At 42.4% G+C, this 14,138-nt stretch overlaps 1 pseudogene; it reads left to right on the forward strand.

Annotated features, from left to right (window-relative positions):
• Positions 1-13,660: 13,660 nt before the first annotated feature.
• On the forward strand, positions 13,661-13,778 carry LOC126459196 (5S ribosomal RNA; annotated as a pseudogene).
• Positions 13,779-14,138: the final 360 nt, after the last annotated feature.

The following is a 14,138-nucleotide window of genomic DNA, read 5'->3' on the forward strand; positions in this document are numbered from 1 at the left end:
GTTTTACAATAGATATTGCAATACCATGATGCAGTGGTATGGAATAAATCACTACTCAACGTTCACCCTGTGCTGGCGTATGCTGGTGCTAGCACACCATGTGGCATAGAGGTTGCAAGAGTATTGATAGAGGCAACGACAAGACTCACTGGAAACGCACCACCAATGCCATCTCAGTTGCCAGTATTTAGGAACACCTCCTTGGACCAGAGAGCCAGTTTAGCCAGTTCGTTCAATCTCATTGTGCCAGTTAGTTCGAGTCTGTATGCTGTGGAGTTCCAGCATGTCACAGAGATAGAGCTGCAGGCTTAGCCTCTAGCACAGGGGCAGGCAGCACATAGTAACCTTATAGCGAACATAGCGGACTTCTACTTCAACAGCACTGAAGCTACGTGAACTACACACATCAGGAAAAGTTTTGTGGATCCTAGAACTCTTGAAGACATACGTTGACTGTGGATTTTGTATCACAGACACAGTCCCTATGACTGTTCAGAGGTGTCACTAAACCCGCCCAAAGATGTAAACAACCATGCATGAGCACCGCCTATTAGACGGAGGGTGTCTGACAGCTGATTAGTTATAGTCATTCCAGCAGGAAGGAGGTACACAGCTTGTGTTGTCCATGGTTCACCCATGCCTAGACAGTCAATATGCAGTTCGATCGCATCCGCATTGTTACTTTGTGCCAGGAAGGGCTTTCAACAAGGGAAGTGTCCAGGCATGTCAGAGTGAACCAAAGCAATGTTGTTCAGACATGGAGAAGATACAGAGAGACAGGAACTGTTGATGACATGCCTCGCTCAGGCCGCCCAAGGGCTACTACTGCAGTGGATGAACAGTACCTATGGCTTATGCCTCAGAGGAACCCTGCTAGCAACGCCATCATGTCGAATAATGCTTTTGGTGCAGCCACAGGACATCGTGTCATGACTCAAATTGTGCGCAATAGACTGCATGATGCATAACTTCACTCCCAACGTCCATGGCGAGGTCTGTCTTTGCAACCACGACACCATGCAGCGCAGTACAGCTGTGCCCAACAACATGCCAAATAGACCGCTCAGGATTGGCATCATGTTGTCTTCACGGAAGAGTATATGCCACTACTTGATGCATTGTTCGAGCACAATGAGAACAAATGGAGGTCCCTTAGGTGGGTAGTCACTTGCATCTACTCAAATTGGTTTCGTACTACTGTCTCCCTGGCTATGTGGCATCTGACAGGGGTTTCTTTACATGGTGTGGAGGATGGGCACCTCACGCATGTCCAGTTTCACAGTAATTCCACCAGCCATATTGTGGTGATGCTAGAGGTGCGTGCTGGTGTGCACAATCTTGAGATGTGCCATTAGCCTGCAAGGTTCCATAGTGAATATAGCTGTCAGCTGTAGTGGCTCTGCCTGGTGCCCAGTGGCGCCTGTTCAGCTGACACACACGCAGGTGAGCCAAAACGGCAGCTAAAATATTGCACTTCATCCCATTCCTTGATGTTTACATTTATTAAGTCATGGAAAGTTGGGTACGGGAAGCAGATGTGAGCTGTATCATGTGAGGGAGGGGAGGAGCTCTGTCTCTCACAAACTGATTAAATAAATAATATTCAAGCTGATTTGAACAATAAATTATTCTGTCAATAGATGTTGATTTGAATTTCGTGTCATGAGATCCTTCCACACTAACTATTCAGCAAAGACTGGGTCTATTTCCTGGCAATTTCCAGATGGGAAGGGGAGAGACGATGTGGATGAGGGGTGGAATGAGCTGGACGATTTCCCAAGAGGGAAAAAGTGTCACACAATTGAACTGGGAAGGGGTTACAAGAAAAGTGTTCCTTCTCACAGAGGGGGAATGGGTGGGGGTTTTCTCAGGATGGAGTATCCCCTGGAGGTCATAAATCAATTCCCAGGGAGTCATAAATCAGTCTCAAAGGGACATAAGCCACTTACCAGAGCAATAGATTAAGGAGAGGGAGATGGGGAGCGGTTGTTTAATTGATCAACTTAACTGTAATATCAATTTGATATCAAAAGTGTGCGAGAACTCTCTTTGCTCCACTACTCACATGGGAAATTGGATTGGTTTGCGTGACCTTGTTGTGCTGATGACAGATGCCTATCCCAACAATCCATCTTTTTTTTGTCACTGACAGTTCTCCACAGACATTCTGCAAACGCCTATGAATATCTGCATTTTCAGCTAAAAGAGACTCAATGACAGTTCTCTGCTTCGAAAGTATCTCTGCAATAGAGTTGTCAGATTATTTGAGGAAAAAAGCGCAGCATTTTCGAAGATGCTCCGTTTCTGGAGGAAAAAACCGGAACATTTCCGAATTATCTAAATTCTTTGAGAAATATAATGAGTACATACTAAATGTTTCCACATATTATAATAATAAGATTTATTTACGAACACGAAAAACATTTACACAAATTCATCTAACTTTTAGTGATATTTTGTAGACATTATCGCATCTTTCAGTAATATATGATCTTGTTTCACATATTCAAAAAAATTTTTACATGATTGATTAAAATTCACCATAATTTGGAGCTCTGTCTCGATCAGTTTCGTACTACGTCTGTTCCTTGTCTCGTCCTGTCCTTGTTTACACTTTCAAGAAAGTTAGCTTTGAAATCAGAGAATTCTTTACTCATGCTATCAATACAAACCTGATTTCTCAGGTTAAGAATTTCCACTCCAGTTTGAAAGTCTTTTCACTTTCATTCTCCAAGGAAAAACCAGCTAATTATGCATATCAATTATTGACAGTAATATTCTATCTTTTCCAAATACTGAAGTACAGTAAAAGTCATTGTTGAAAGTTTTTTTTGTAAGTAAGGAGATAAACCATCAAAAAGTTTTTTGACTTGCAGGAATAAAAACCATCCTTCTGCCTCTGTTTAAGCTTGTCAGTTAGGAGACACATTTGATTAAAGGTATCCAAGACACTCAAATAACAACCTTATAATGTTGTGTTATCTGTCCCCAACAGATTTTCAATACTGCCCGCAAAATATAGGTATATTTCTGGCGTGACATCTTGCTCAGGTTTTTCATTCAGCAAATTTGGACACTCGGCAGTACTTTGGAAACAGCTTTTGATGGCATCCCGGTTCAGGAGAATCCTGTTTACGGCTGTAGACAGAGAAAACTATCTTTTGTTAACAGCCCCGGATCTACGTTATTTCCTAACTGGGGCAAAAACTTGACACTGGCGCACCTCCACCCTATCCGCCTCGAGCGTTTGAGAGAGGACGGCAAAAAGTTAACAAAATATATTTTTCAAAAATATGTTCATTTTGTTGTGAGCATCTTTCTGGGGTGTTTGATATATAAAACACATATGTTACGAGGAAATGTAAGACATGTTATTTGGTCTTAAATGTCCCAAAGTGGAGTGCGACACCACTTCCTCTTTACACAGCGTTCTTCTATCTCACCTCACTGTATTTCACTCTTGGGATTCATACTTGTGTATTATGTAACGGAAGCCATCAAACCTAAATTCAGGACAGTGAAAATTAAAATTTCCTGTTGTGCCTCTCTCGCTCCCAGTCGGCTGGTTTGACATCCTACCCCCTTAAAAAATTCACAATTAATACTGCATGGGGTTATTTGTAACCAGAAGAATAAAAACTCTTGCAGAAAAATGCGTTCTTTGTTGTCTGTTATCTAATAACTTTCTCTTTTGTACAGCATAAAATTAAATATAAACGTAAAAGCAATAAAGACAAAAGACAGGCAAGACAGTACATGTTTGTTCAATCGTTAGGTCCCAGCATTTTTTCTCTCTAATCTTGCTACAGTTTTACATGGTGTGCTTTCCTTTCCGCGAAAAAATCTAGTACCTCATCAAAGTCCGTCGAACGTTTTGCTAAATGAAAAATCAAAATGTCATTGTCTAATACTGCAAAAGCTGTTAAAACGAATAGTACCCAAGACTGGTATGGTTTCTCGATTTGATTACGTCTATTTTATCAATGTCTTTTAGATAAAACGCATTAGGCCTTTCTAATACTGCATCAGTTGTAACACACGCCAGATAAGCAAGACTGTTTTCACGCAAATGGTCATTTTTATCTACCATATTTACATAAATACCAAGACAGAATTGATTCACAAAGTACCAATATCTAATGCCTATTAGGCCTACTACAAGCAAAAAGTTTTATGTTAGGAAATAGTTTCACATTTCGATCATATGCTGCAGTTTCTCCAGCATGACATCGAAAAGTAGTTGAAATACGAATTTTATATATATATATTTGAAATCATCATTTTTTCCATGTAATTTGCTTCGTCGTTCAAATAAACAATCTTGACATCACTAATTATGTAGCTATTCCTGCCATGGTCAAAACTTGTTCTCCGGTTGACTTCACTAACCCTGCCAGAATCAGCGGTTTAGTTACCCCGCGTTCATTCTCCGGCTAGGCGTTATTAAGTGTTCGTGCAACGCGTTTTCCTCGCATTCCGAGAACAGAACTCAAGCGGCTGCTAACCAGGGACTGTACAAGTGACCCTTAGTAGTGTAGCGATCTGGCAAAAATTTTATGTCAAAATTTCATTTTCTTGGATACACCGAGGAGAAATATGCAATCTGTCTTATCTGCTATTCCTGTTACCCGTTTATTTCCATTCCGGTAGTGTGGATCTATGGATTTCGCAAATAATTGTAACGACGTTCATCATTCGCACATCCAGTCAATCAAATAAACAAAGACCGATTGGCATTCACCTGTTCGGGTTTATTCGGCTCAGCTCGTATAGCCCTGTCCCCTTTTGTTTGTGGGAAAGTTTTTTATTTCTAGATACGAAGGCGATTCCTTTGGCAGAGACATCACGTACACTATGCACGCGTTCAAAAATCAACTTACGATTCGTTCAGATATCAACTTAGAATGTGTTCAAAAATGTTCATAAACAATCAGCGACGCGTTTCAAAGTCACGAGAACAATAGGTAGACCATCGTGCGCTGGATGCTAGGCGCTTTGTGAAACAAGTTTTTTTTTCTTCAAGAATATGAATTTGGCACTGCCTGAAATTGCCGCCCGGTGTGGATACTCCAGGCTGCCCCCTACCTCGACCCCCCAACTACCACCTTCTATATATAGGCCTGTGTAGGAACATGTCTCAGTATCTCTGACCATTACAGTTCCACGAACATATCTGATTTATCAGTCGCATTCTTAATTACATGGTGGAGTATATGATAAGTGCAATTCGCCTTTATCATATTTCACTGTTATTCAAAAGTGACTGAAAAACTGATTTATTCCTGCCATAACTAACGGTTGCATTACCTTATTTACACTCAACTTGAGGATGTCTAAATTTGGCAGTAGCAAATCATTCACTCTGGAAGAGGTTAAATATCTTCAATGAAACTCAAAAGTTTGTTTTTTACTCCTTCCAGTCGGTTAAAATAGCGAATGCAAACAGGAAACACCTTTCTGTTGCGCTTTTTTAATGTGCTTGTTGCCAATGAAAAGAAAAACTGAGAGTTTTCTGAGCCTCTTAAAATGTCTATATGTCATTCACACTTTTAGGAGCCAACACATTCTTCACTGATATTTCGGCTCTTGTTCATTCACATGAATCTTTGAAGCCGTCGCATAATATTCGAAAACGTTTGAAACGAGCTTATTTCCGCAGTCCAAACGGAGTAGCTGTGGGGTGTGTTTCGCATGATTAAAATTGCTACACCAAAAAGAAATGCAGATGATAAACGGGTATTCATTAGACAAATATATTATACTAGAACAGACATTTTCACGCAGTTTGGGTGCATAGATCCTGAGAAATCAGTACCCAGAACAACCACCTCTGGCCGCAATAACGGCCTTGATACGCCTGGGTATTGAGTCAAACAGAGCTTGGATGGCGTGTACAGGTACAGCTGCCCATGCAGCTTCAGCACCATACCACAGTTCATCAAGAGTCGTGACTGGCGTATTGTGACGAGCCAGTTGCTCGGCCACCATTGACCAGACGTTTTCAGTTGGTGAGAGACCTGGAGAATATGCTAGCCAGGGCAGCAGTCAAACATTTTCTGTATCCAGAAAGACCCGTACAGGACCTGCAACATGCGGTCGTGTATTATCCTGCTGAAATGTAGGGTTTCGCAGGGATCGAATGAAGGGTAGAGCCACGGGTCGTAACATATCTGAAATGTAACGTCCTCTGTACAAACTGCCGTCAATGCCAACAAGAGGTGACCAAGACGTGTAAGCAATGCCCCCCCCCCCCCCCCCCCCCGTACCATCACCCGGGCGATACGCCAGTATGGCGATGACGAATACACACTTCCAATGTTCATTCACCGCGATGTCGCCAAACATGGATGCGCCCATCATGATGTTGTATACAGAACCGGGATTCATCCGAAAAAATGACGTTTTGCCATTCGTGCACCCAGGTTCGTCGTTGAGTACACCATCGCAAGCGCTCTTGTCTGTGATGCAGCGTCGAAGGTAACCGCAGCCATGGTCTCCGAGCTGATAGTCCATGCTGCTGCAAACGTCGTCGAACTGTTCGTGCAGATGGTTGTTGTCTTGCAAACGTCCCCATCTGTTGACTCAGGGATCGAAACGTCACAGCCATGCGGATAAGGTGCCTATCACCTCGACTGCTAGTGATACGAGGCCGTTGGGATCCAGCAGGGCGTTCCGTATTACCCTCCTGAACCCACCGATTCCACGTTCTGCTAACAGTCATTGGATCTCGACTAACGCGAGCAGCAATGTCGCGATACGATAAACCGCAATCGCGATGGGCTACAATCCGACCTTTATCAAAGTCGGAAACGTGATGGTACTCACTTCTCCTCCTTACACGAGGCATCACAACAACGTTTCACCAGGCAACGCCGGTTAACTGCTGTTTGTGTATGAGAAATCGGTTGGAAACTTTCCTCATGTCAGCACGTTGTAGGTTTCGCTACCGGCGCCAACCTTGTGCGAATGCTCTGAAAAGCTAATCATTTGCATATTACAGCATCTTCTTCCTGTCAGTTAAATTTCACGTCTATAGCACGTCATCTTCGTGGTGTAGCAATTTTACTGGGCAGTAGTGTACAGAGGCCAGTTTACTTGAATTGACTTTATGATGTTCCGTTGTAACCTTTTTATGTACGTAATAATTCCCCAGTTTCTTTGATTCAAAAGTATATTTTTCTTTTTTGAATGTCCTTTGCATTCTAGGCGTGTCAGTCTGGAACCGCGTGACCGCTACGGTCGCAGGTTCGAATCCTGCCTCGGGCATGGATGTGTGTGATGTCCTTAGGTTAGTTAGGTTTAAGTAGTTCTAAGTTCTAGGGGACTGATGACCACAGATGTTGAGTCCCATAGTGCTCAGAGCCATTTGAACCATTTTGAACTTTACATTCTTCATATCCGATATAGTCGTTTTGTCCGCCGTGAGAATTGCTGAAATCCTTTCTGCATGAAACACGAAACACCCGATATTCGTTCGGTCCCGGTTTAGCCCAAGAAAACTTATTTTTCCAAAATTTCACATAGACTTGAATGTGTTTATTTTTCAGATTTTTCTTTGCCGAGAGTCCTGTGTGAATACCCAACTCCACGTTCACTCATTCTGAAATTAATTAAAACATCTTTTTTACAACATTGGTACGTAAATTGCCTTGTTTAATAGTGATGGTAAAAACGTGGAATTTATAATTACCAGTTGGTCTCGCAAGAAAAATCAGTGAATACAAAATGTGTCTTGCTCTGTCTATAGGTGAAGAGAAACTGGTAATATTGACAACAACGCTAAATAATCATAACAGGCTGTGCAACAATGTTTGTGGCTGCTGCAGTCTGTGCGCGTAGCCCGCCCTTGACATGTGGAAAGGAAGGAATAGTGAGTGTTGTGAGGCGAAGACAATGGAAAGGAGGAAGCATCTCTGTCTCTCTCTCTCTCTCTCTCTCTCTCTCTGTCTTTCTCTCTGTCTTATACACTGCTCCCAAAGCCTACCCCCACATAACCGATCACCTTCTATTGTAGAAATGACAGACGGACGTAACAACGTTTTCCGAAAGTACGTTATAGGGACGTTTATGTTCATATGTGGTAGTTATGTGTAGTAAGGAATATTATGAAATAAGACTATTTGTAATAAATAACTGTTAGAACGCTACGGATGTCAGCCGTTGAAAACAATACGTTGTAGTCACGAAGGCTACCAAATTGCACCGTAAGTCTCAAACAGAATAAGGGCAAAACTCCTGCTCTAAGCGCACAGACTGTTGTCTGCGCGAGCTGCTATGCATTTATTGTCAAGAAGTGACTGGTTGTAAGTGTTGTGAACTCATATCTGCGACCATCATGAACATTTGTTACACATAAGTCGATGCAAACAACCACGTTATATTTCTTCTGAAATTCAGGAAAGCATTTGCATGAACATGAACTTAGAAAAAACTGACTATTAAGAAAAAGGAGCACCAAAATTAGAAAAAAAACGATAAATCCGGAAAAACGAGTATCTGGCAACCCCACTTCGTAACAAACGTCACGTACAGATCGCCACTATATCGGAACTTCATCAAACTTTAAGGGCTACAATGGTAATATTCCACGATGCCCCACAACAAATCCCGCATTTCTTCAACCGAACTTGGCCGAGAAAAGAAATGTTTTGCCTTACTTCTTGAGCGCCCCTCCTATCACTAACGTCCCTGGATCTGACCCATATACTCTTTCCTGAGAGTTCTGTCACACTGGAGGAAGTTCCTTTGATCATACGGGCAATAAACTAATTGTGGAGCTTATCTATTTGGCTCCGCAGTTTGGAGAGGTGTGCTGCGCACGACGTGGAGTGTCGACCTTGTGCAGTGGTCAGCCGTGATGGAGGGAGCGCAGCCGCGCAGTGAACGCGTCGCGTAATTGAATGGTCCACTCCAGCCGGACCATCTCTGCAGCCCGAATTCGCCGGTCCCTGTATTCTGGCTGGAAACCCCTCGCCGCAGCTGGCGCGTGTCGATGGTCCGGTCTCGAGTGTTCGCCAGGCCGCCACTAGAACCGCTGACAGGCACCGGCCGTGGCACAAAACAAGTCGACCGTGACCTCACTCGCACCAACCGAAGTCGTGTCGGGTTATCCAGAAGAGATTAATTGATTTTTCTAAATATACTGCCAGTGGAGCGATTCCTCTCTGGCACAAACGCACACTGTGTCACTTTAGACAGAAAGTCTCTCAGAAGATCTGCGACCACCTTTGGCACTGAGTGGTTGTAAACTTACCTTAGCACCCAAGATACTTTTTTTATTAATCGTCTGCTGACTCTTTTCGGAAGAAACCCATCATCAGATCTGTGGAATGAAACACACAATATAAGGCAGGATATTATAAAACATGCATCGCAACAACGCAGTAAAGATGGAAATAAGTGCCTGGTAAAAATTACGCGGTGCGTCGACGATATATTACGCCCCGTTTTGTTGACCTTCATTGCAAGCCATCCTCGGGTTACATTTCAGCAAGACAATGCCCTTCCACACACGGCGAGAGTTTCTACTGCTTATGTCTGTACTTTCCAAACCCCACCTTGGCCAGTAAAGCCACCTGATCTCTCGTCCATTGAGAACGTTTGGAGCATAATGGGCAGGGCCCTCCAAGCAGCTCGAGATTTTGACGATGTAGCTCGCCAATTGGACAGAATTTGGCACGATATTCGCCACAAGGGCATCCACCAACTCTATCGATCAATGCCAAGCCGAATAACTGCTCTCATAAAGGTCACACATGGACAAACACAAAGTTGGCTTTTAATCATTTGTTTGTCTGTACATCACTTCTACGTCTTTCCGTCCCATTCCGATAATTCCCTTGTGGTGCGTCTTTTTTTTTTTTTGTCTTAGAATTTAATTAAATGACTATAAAATTTGAAAACGTGAAATGAAGAGAGCTTGGATACCTCCCGGCCGGTGTGGCCGTGCGGTTCTAAGCGCGTCAGTTTGGAACCGCGTGACCGCTACGGTCGCAGGTTCGAATCCTGCCTCGGGCATGGATGTGTGTGCTGTCCTTAGGTTAGTTAGGTTTAAGTAGTCCTAAGTTCTAGGGGACTGATCACCTCAGCAGTTAAGTCCCATAGTGCTCAGAGCCATTTGAAGCTTGGATACTTACTACGATTACAAGGAAACACTGCCAGTAGCAGATAACGCTTGCAACATCGAGATCGTTGATTACAGTTGCACTACAGAAATGGTCAGTAATTGTAGTTACAAACTTCTGCCAAAAAGGCTTAGGACCTAGAAACACAGCGCATATGGGAGCGTGCAGTACGCAAATTTTTAACAACCTATTTGAATAATTATTCAACAGCATAAAAAATGATTAAAACAATAGTACCTGTATATGACAGTCAAAATTTCAGCAACCCTACAAATACAGTTGTACCCTAGATTCAAAATAATAAAAAATCAAAAGGAAAAATTTAAAAATATGGAGAGGAGAAGAGCAGAGTCATCTATTACAATTGAAAGGAAACATGGATATTTACGACTAAATAGCGAAATGTTTCAAATGGCTCTAAGCACTATGGGACTTAACATCTGAGGTCATCAGTCCCCTAGAGTTAGAATTATTAAAATTTAAGTAACCTAAGGACATCACACACATTCATGCCCGAAGCAGGATTCGAACCTGCAACCGTAGCATCCGCGTCGTTCCGGACTGAAGCGCTTAGAACCGCTTGAGCACAGCGGCCGGCACCAAATAGCAAGTTACACTCGTAACATCGTGGTCATCACGATAACCACCAGTTATTAACCAATGGGATCCCGCATCTCTTCCCAAACTAATCAAAACAGCGACCCTAGTGACACCAAAACAAAGCAAACACAAAGCAAGATACGTACGTAAGCTGGTTAACAAGCCTCAGTGGGCATTTATCTTGTGAAAGGGTAAGTTTTCTTATATAACAAATTTCTAACGAATTTTGTGTCCACATAACGTTTATGTTCGACATTTCCTTTGTGTTTCTCTTTCCGCGTGTTTAAGTAAGTTCACGTCCCGCAGCGGATGGTTCCTTATTCCCTCTTTAACTGTGCCAGTCTACACATATATTTTGCACCTGTTTGTCTTGATGTGGTTTTTAGCAGTTGCAAGTAAGTAAGACTGTTGTAGGAGCGCAGTCATCACTGTCTACAGATCGTCTCTAAAGAAGTGTTGAACTAAAAGTCTCCATTTGTACACCGAGCGATCGTTTTAAGTGTGCTTCAGACCTCCTCATAGATGTTACAACTGTACAAACTGCATCCAGACGTGCATGGCACCATTTATGGTAAGAGTTCTTAGTTGCACATTCTAAAAGTGATTTTCTGAGCTAAATTATCACGCTTACAGATAATAATGTTACTAATGCTTGGTTAATTGTAATTATTATACGCTTGTTTTGGTCACCAAAGTTTTATTATTCGACTTTTCACTACGCGTTTCCGGTTGCCACATTATCAGACCTGTGACATAAGAATACAATGTAAGACAAAACTGAGATATGTAGGGGAACAAGGACATTATTGGAATTAGAAAGGACCACTGCCATCTACAGTCCAACACCCGATACTGCCTGTAGCATTTAAACTGCCATCACATTCACATTATAAATAATGATAGGACATTTTTGACAAAATTGTATTCTGGGAATATACAATTCAGTTCTATACAATTTTTCTAACAAACCATTTAACACTAAATATTGTTTAAAAAGTGATAGAAACAGCTCACCGAGTTTTACAGTACATAACAGTGAACGACTAAAACAAACAATTGTAAGGTATGCAAAGGAGGGAATAAGCAATGGAATGTCGCTCCTCTCCTTGACCCTTTCATTGCGCATTTAGTTTGAGCGCCGCTTCCCAAGTGCGCATATTTTTCAAGTGGTGCATATATATATACGACTGTAGCAGTCTCATCACTACTCTTGAGAAAAAATGTAGACGCAAAGTACAGTACTATAATGTTAAACGGCCTCTTTTTTAAATGTTTGTAGAAAAATATTTTTTTTTTCAGAAAGGTTCTTTATTAGGAGAAAACATACACAGGTTATTACGTTACTAAAACTTCAAACAGTGGAAACAAAAATTCAAACATATAGCTGCATTCCATTTTATACAGATGTCTCTAGTGTCACTTCGCCTGTCACGTTTTGCACGTACAATACGCCTTCCATCGACCGTCTTCTTCTTTGATGTTCCTGGGATTAGCCAGAGAAATTGGCGCTAGTTTAGGCGTAAGGGATTGTCACCACCAGCTGACATGATTATTCGTGACAGTGGCTAGATTGAACTGTGAAAAAAATTGGGACTTTGTAAGGGCGCTGATGACCGCGCAGTTGAGGGTCCCACAAACCAAACATCATCAACATCACCAGCTGACCAACTTCCACGACGGCCCTCTCTTTGCGGTCGGTGGTGAATCTCTAGGATATCCTTGATGAGTTTCTGCTGAAAATTAGATACTTAAATATTTCTTCCCTTCGAGTTTTATATAACGCTTGCACGTCAACAAAACGTTAACATCCTTAATAAAGGAAGGCTATCTTTCGGCACCATTTTCGCAAACATTGGAGTATACAGTAAGGACAGTTAGTCCAATAACTTTCTATTTCATTTTTGCTTACTTGAGACGCCAGAAAATTTGTGGCAAAGAAACGCTAAATCTCACCACTTTTTGCGTTTTTCCAAAGTCGAATCCTTGATTTTTTTCTGAAGGTGCTCGTAATATAAATTACATTGCTCATCTGCATAGTTTACAATTTAAAAAAAAACTTTAAAGCAGTCATGTATAGTAGTTGTAGATGAGACATCTAAATTGACGATTCTGCATCTGGAATAACTGTTATCGAAATTATACACTCTGGGGTCGAAACCAGAGTCTTTCCATCTATAATTATTTGTTTTGTGTCTTTTAGTAGATTTGTCCGGCGTATCCTCAGGCTCTTCTTCGGAATCGTAGGAGCAAGCGATGGTGATATCAGATCCGGATCTGCATTCACTGGGTCAGCGATTGCTAGTTCAGTAATATTTTGAATATTTGTGGTGACGAATTCACGCACAGGCTAATCGGCATCATTATCTGCCCAACCATAATCAGGTGGGTTGGGCATGATGAAGTCGTTTGATTTAGATAACTCAGCAGCTCATCTTGTGTAAACGGTCGGTAACGTCGTGTCATTTTATTCGATAAGACGAAAAGAGCAGCACACCATACCAGTGACCTCTAAACAGAGTTCACCATTCAGTAAGTCTTTCACGCAGTTACCAGAACGCCAGCAATTAGACCGCATACGTGTACGACAGTCATCTCCGACTCTCTGGCCAGATAGTAGACGTTATACAGACCTGTACGATTGCAGCAGGGAACTGCTGTAAAATTTTTCATAGCAGGTCGCATATACACCGGTACGCCTGGAGCGTTGAAACGGTTAGTGCATATATACGCCTGCAGCAGTGAAAGGGTTGAAATGGGGCGCGGTGAATATGAGAAAAGAAATACAACTTTGCAACTTTATGTTATAGTAAACATGATGATAACCGTCGCAGTCCGTATCAACATCACTGAAATACCTATAGTAGTACCCTCACTGATAAAATTTTTATAGTCAGTGCTCAGACTGAGGCAATTATTGTGTAGCGAGTTGTTAATACGCCAATGGCCTTGCCGCAGTGGTAACACCGGTTCCCGTCAGATCACCGAAGTTAAGCGCTGTCGAGCTGGACTAGCACTTGGATGGGTGACCATCCGTTCTGCCGAGCACTGTTGGCAAGCGAGGTGCACTCAGCCCTTGTGAGGCAAACTGAGGAGTTACTTGATTGAGAAGTAGCGGCTCCGGTCTCAGAAACTGACATACTGCCGGGAGAGCGGTGTGCTGACCACATGCCCCTCCATGTCCGCATCCAGTGACGCCTGTGGGCTGAGGATGACACGGCTGCTAGTCGTTACCTTTAGGCCTCACGGCCTGTGCGGGAGGAGTTTGGTTTTTTAGTTTTAGTTATTAGTGGACTATCTCATCATGAAGCACAATTAACGTTAATAAACAGTATAGCACCTTACTGCCCTGAGGCAGATTCGCACAAAGCAGTGAGGGTTTTTAAGGAGAACAGGATAGGATGTTTCAAGAGCAAG

The sequence above is a fragment of the Schistocerca serialis genome, chromosome 2 (assembly GCF_023864345.2).
Source record: "Schistocerca serialis cubense isolate TAMUIC-IGC-003099 chromosome 2, iqSchSeri2.2, whole genome shotgun sequence".
NCBI classification, from domain to species: Eukaryota; Metazoa; Arthropoda; class Insecta; order Orthoptera; family Acrididae; genus Schistocerca; species Schistocerca serialis.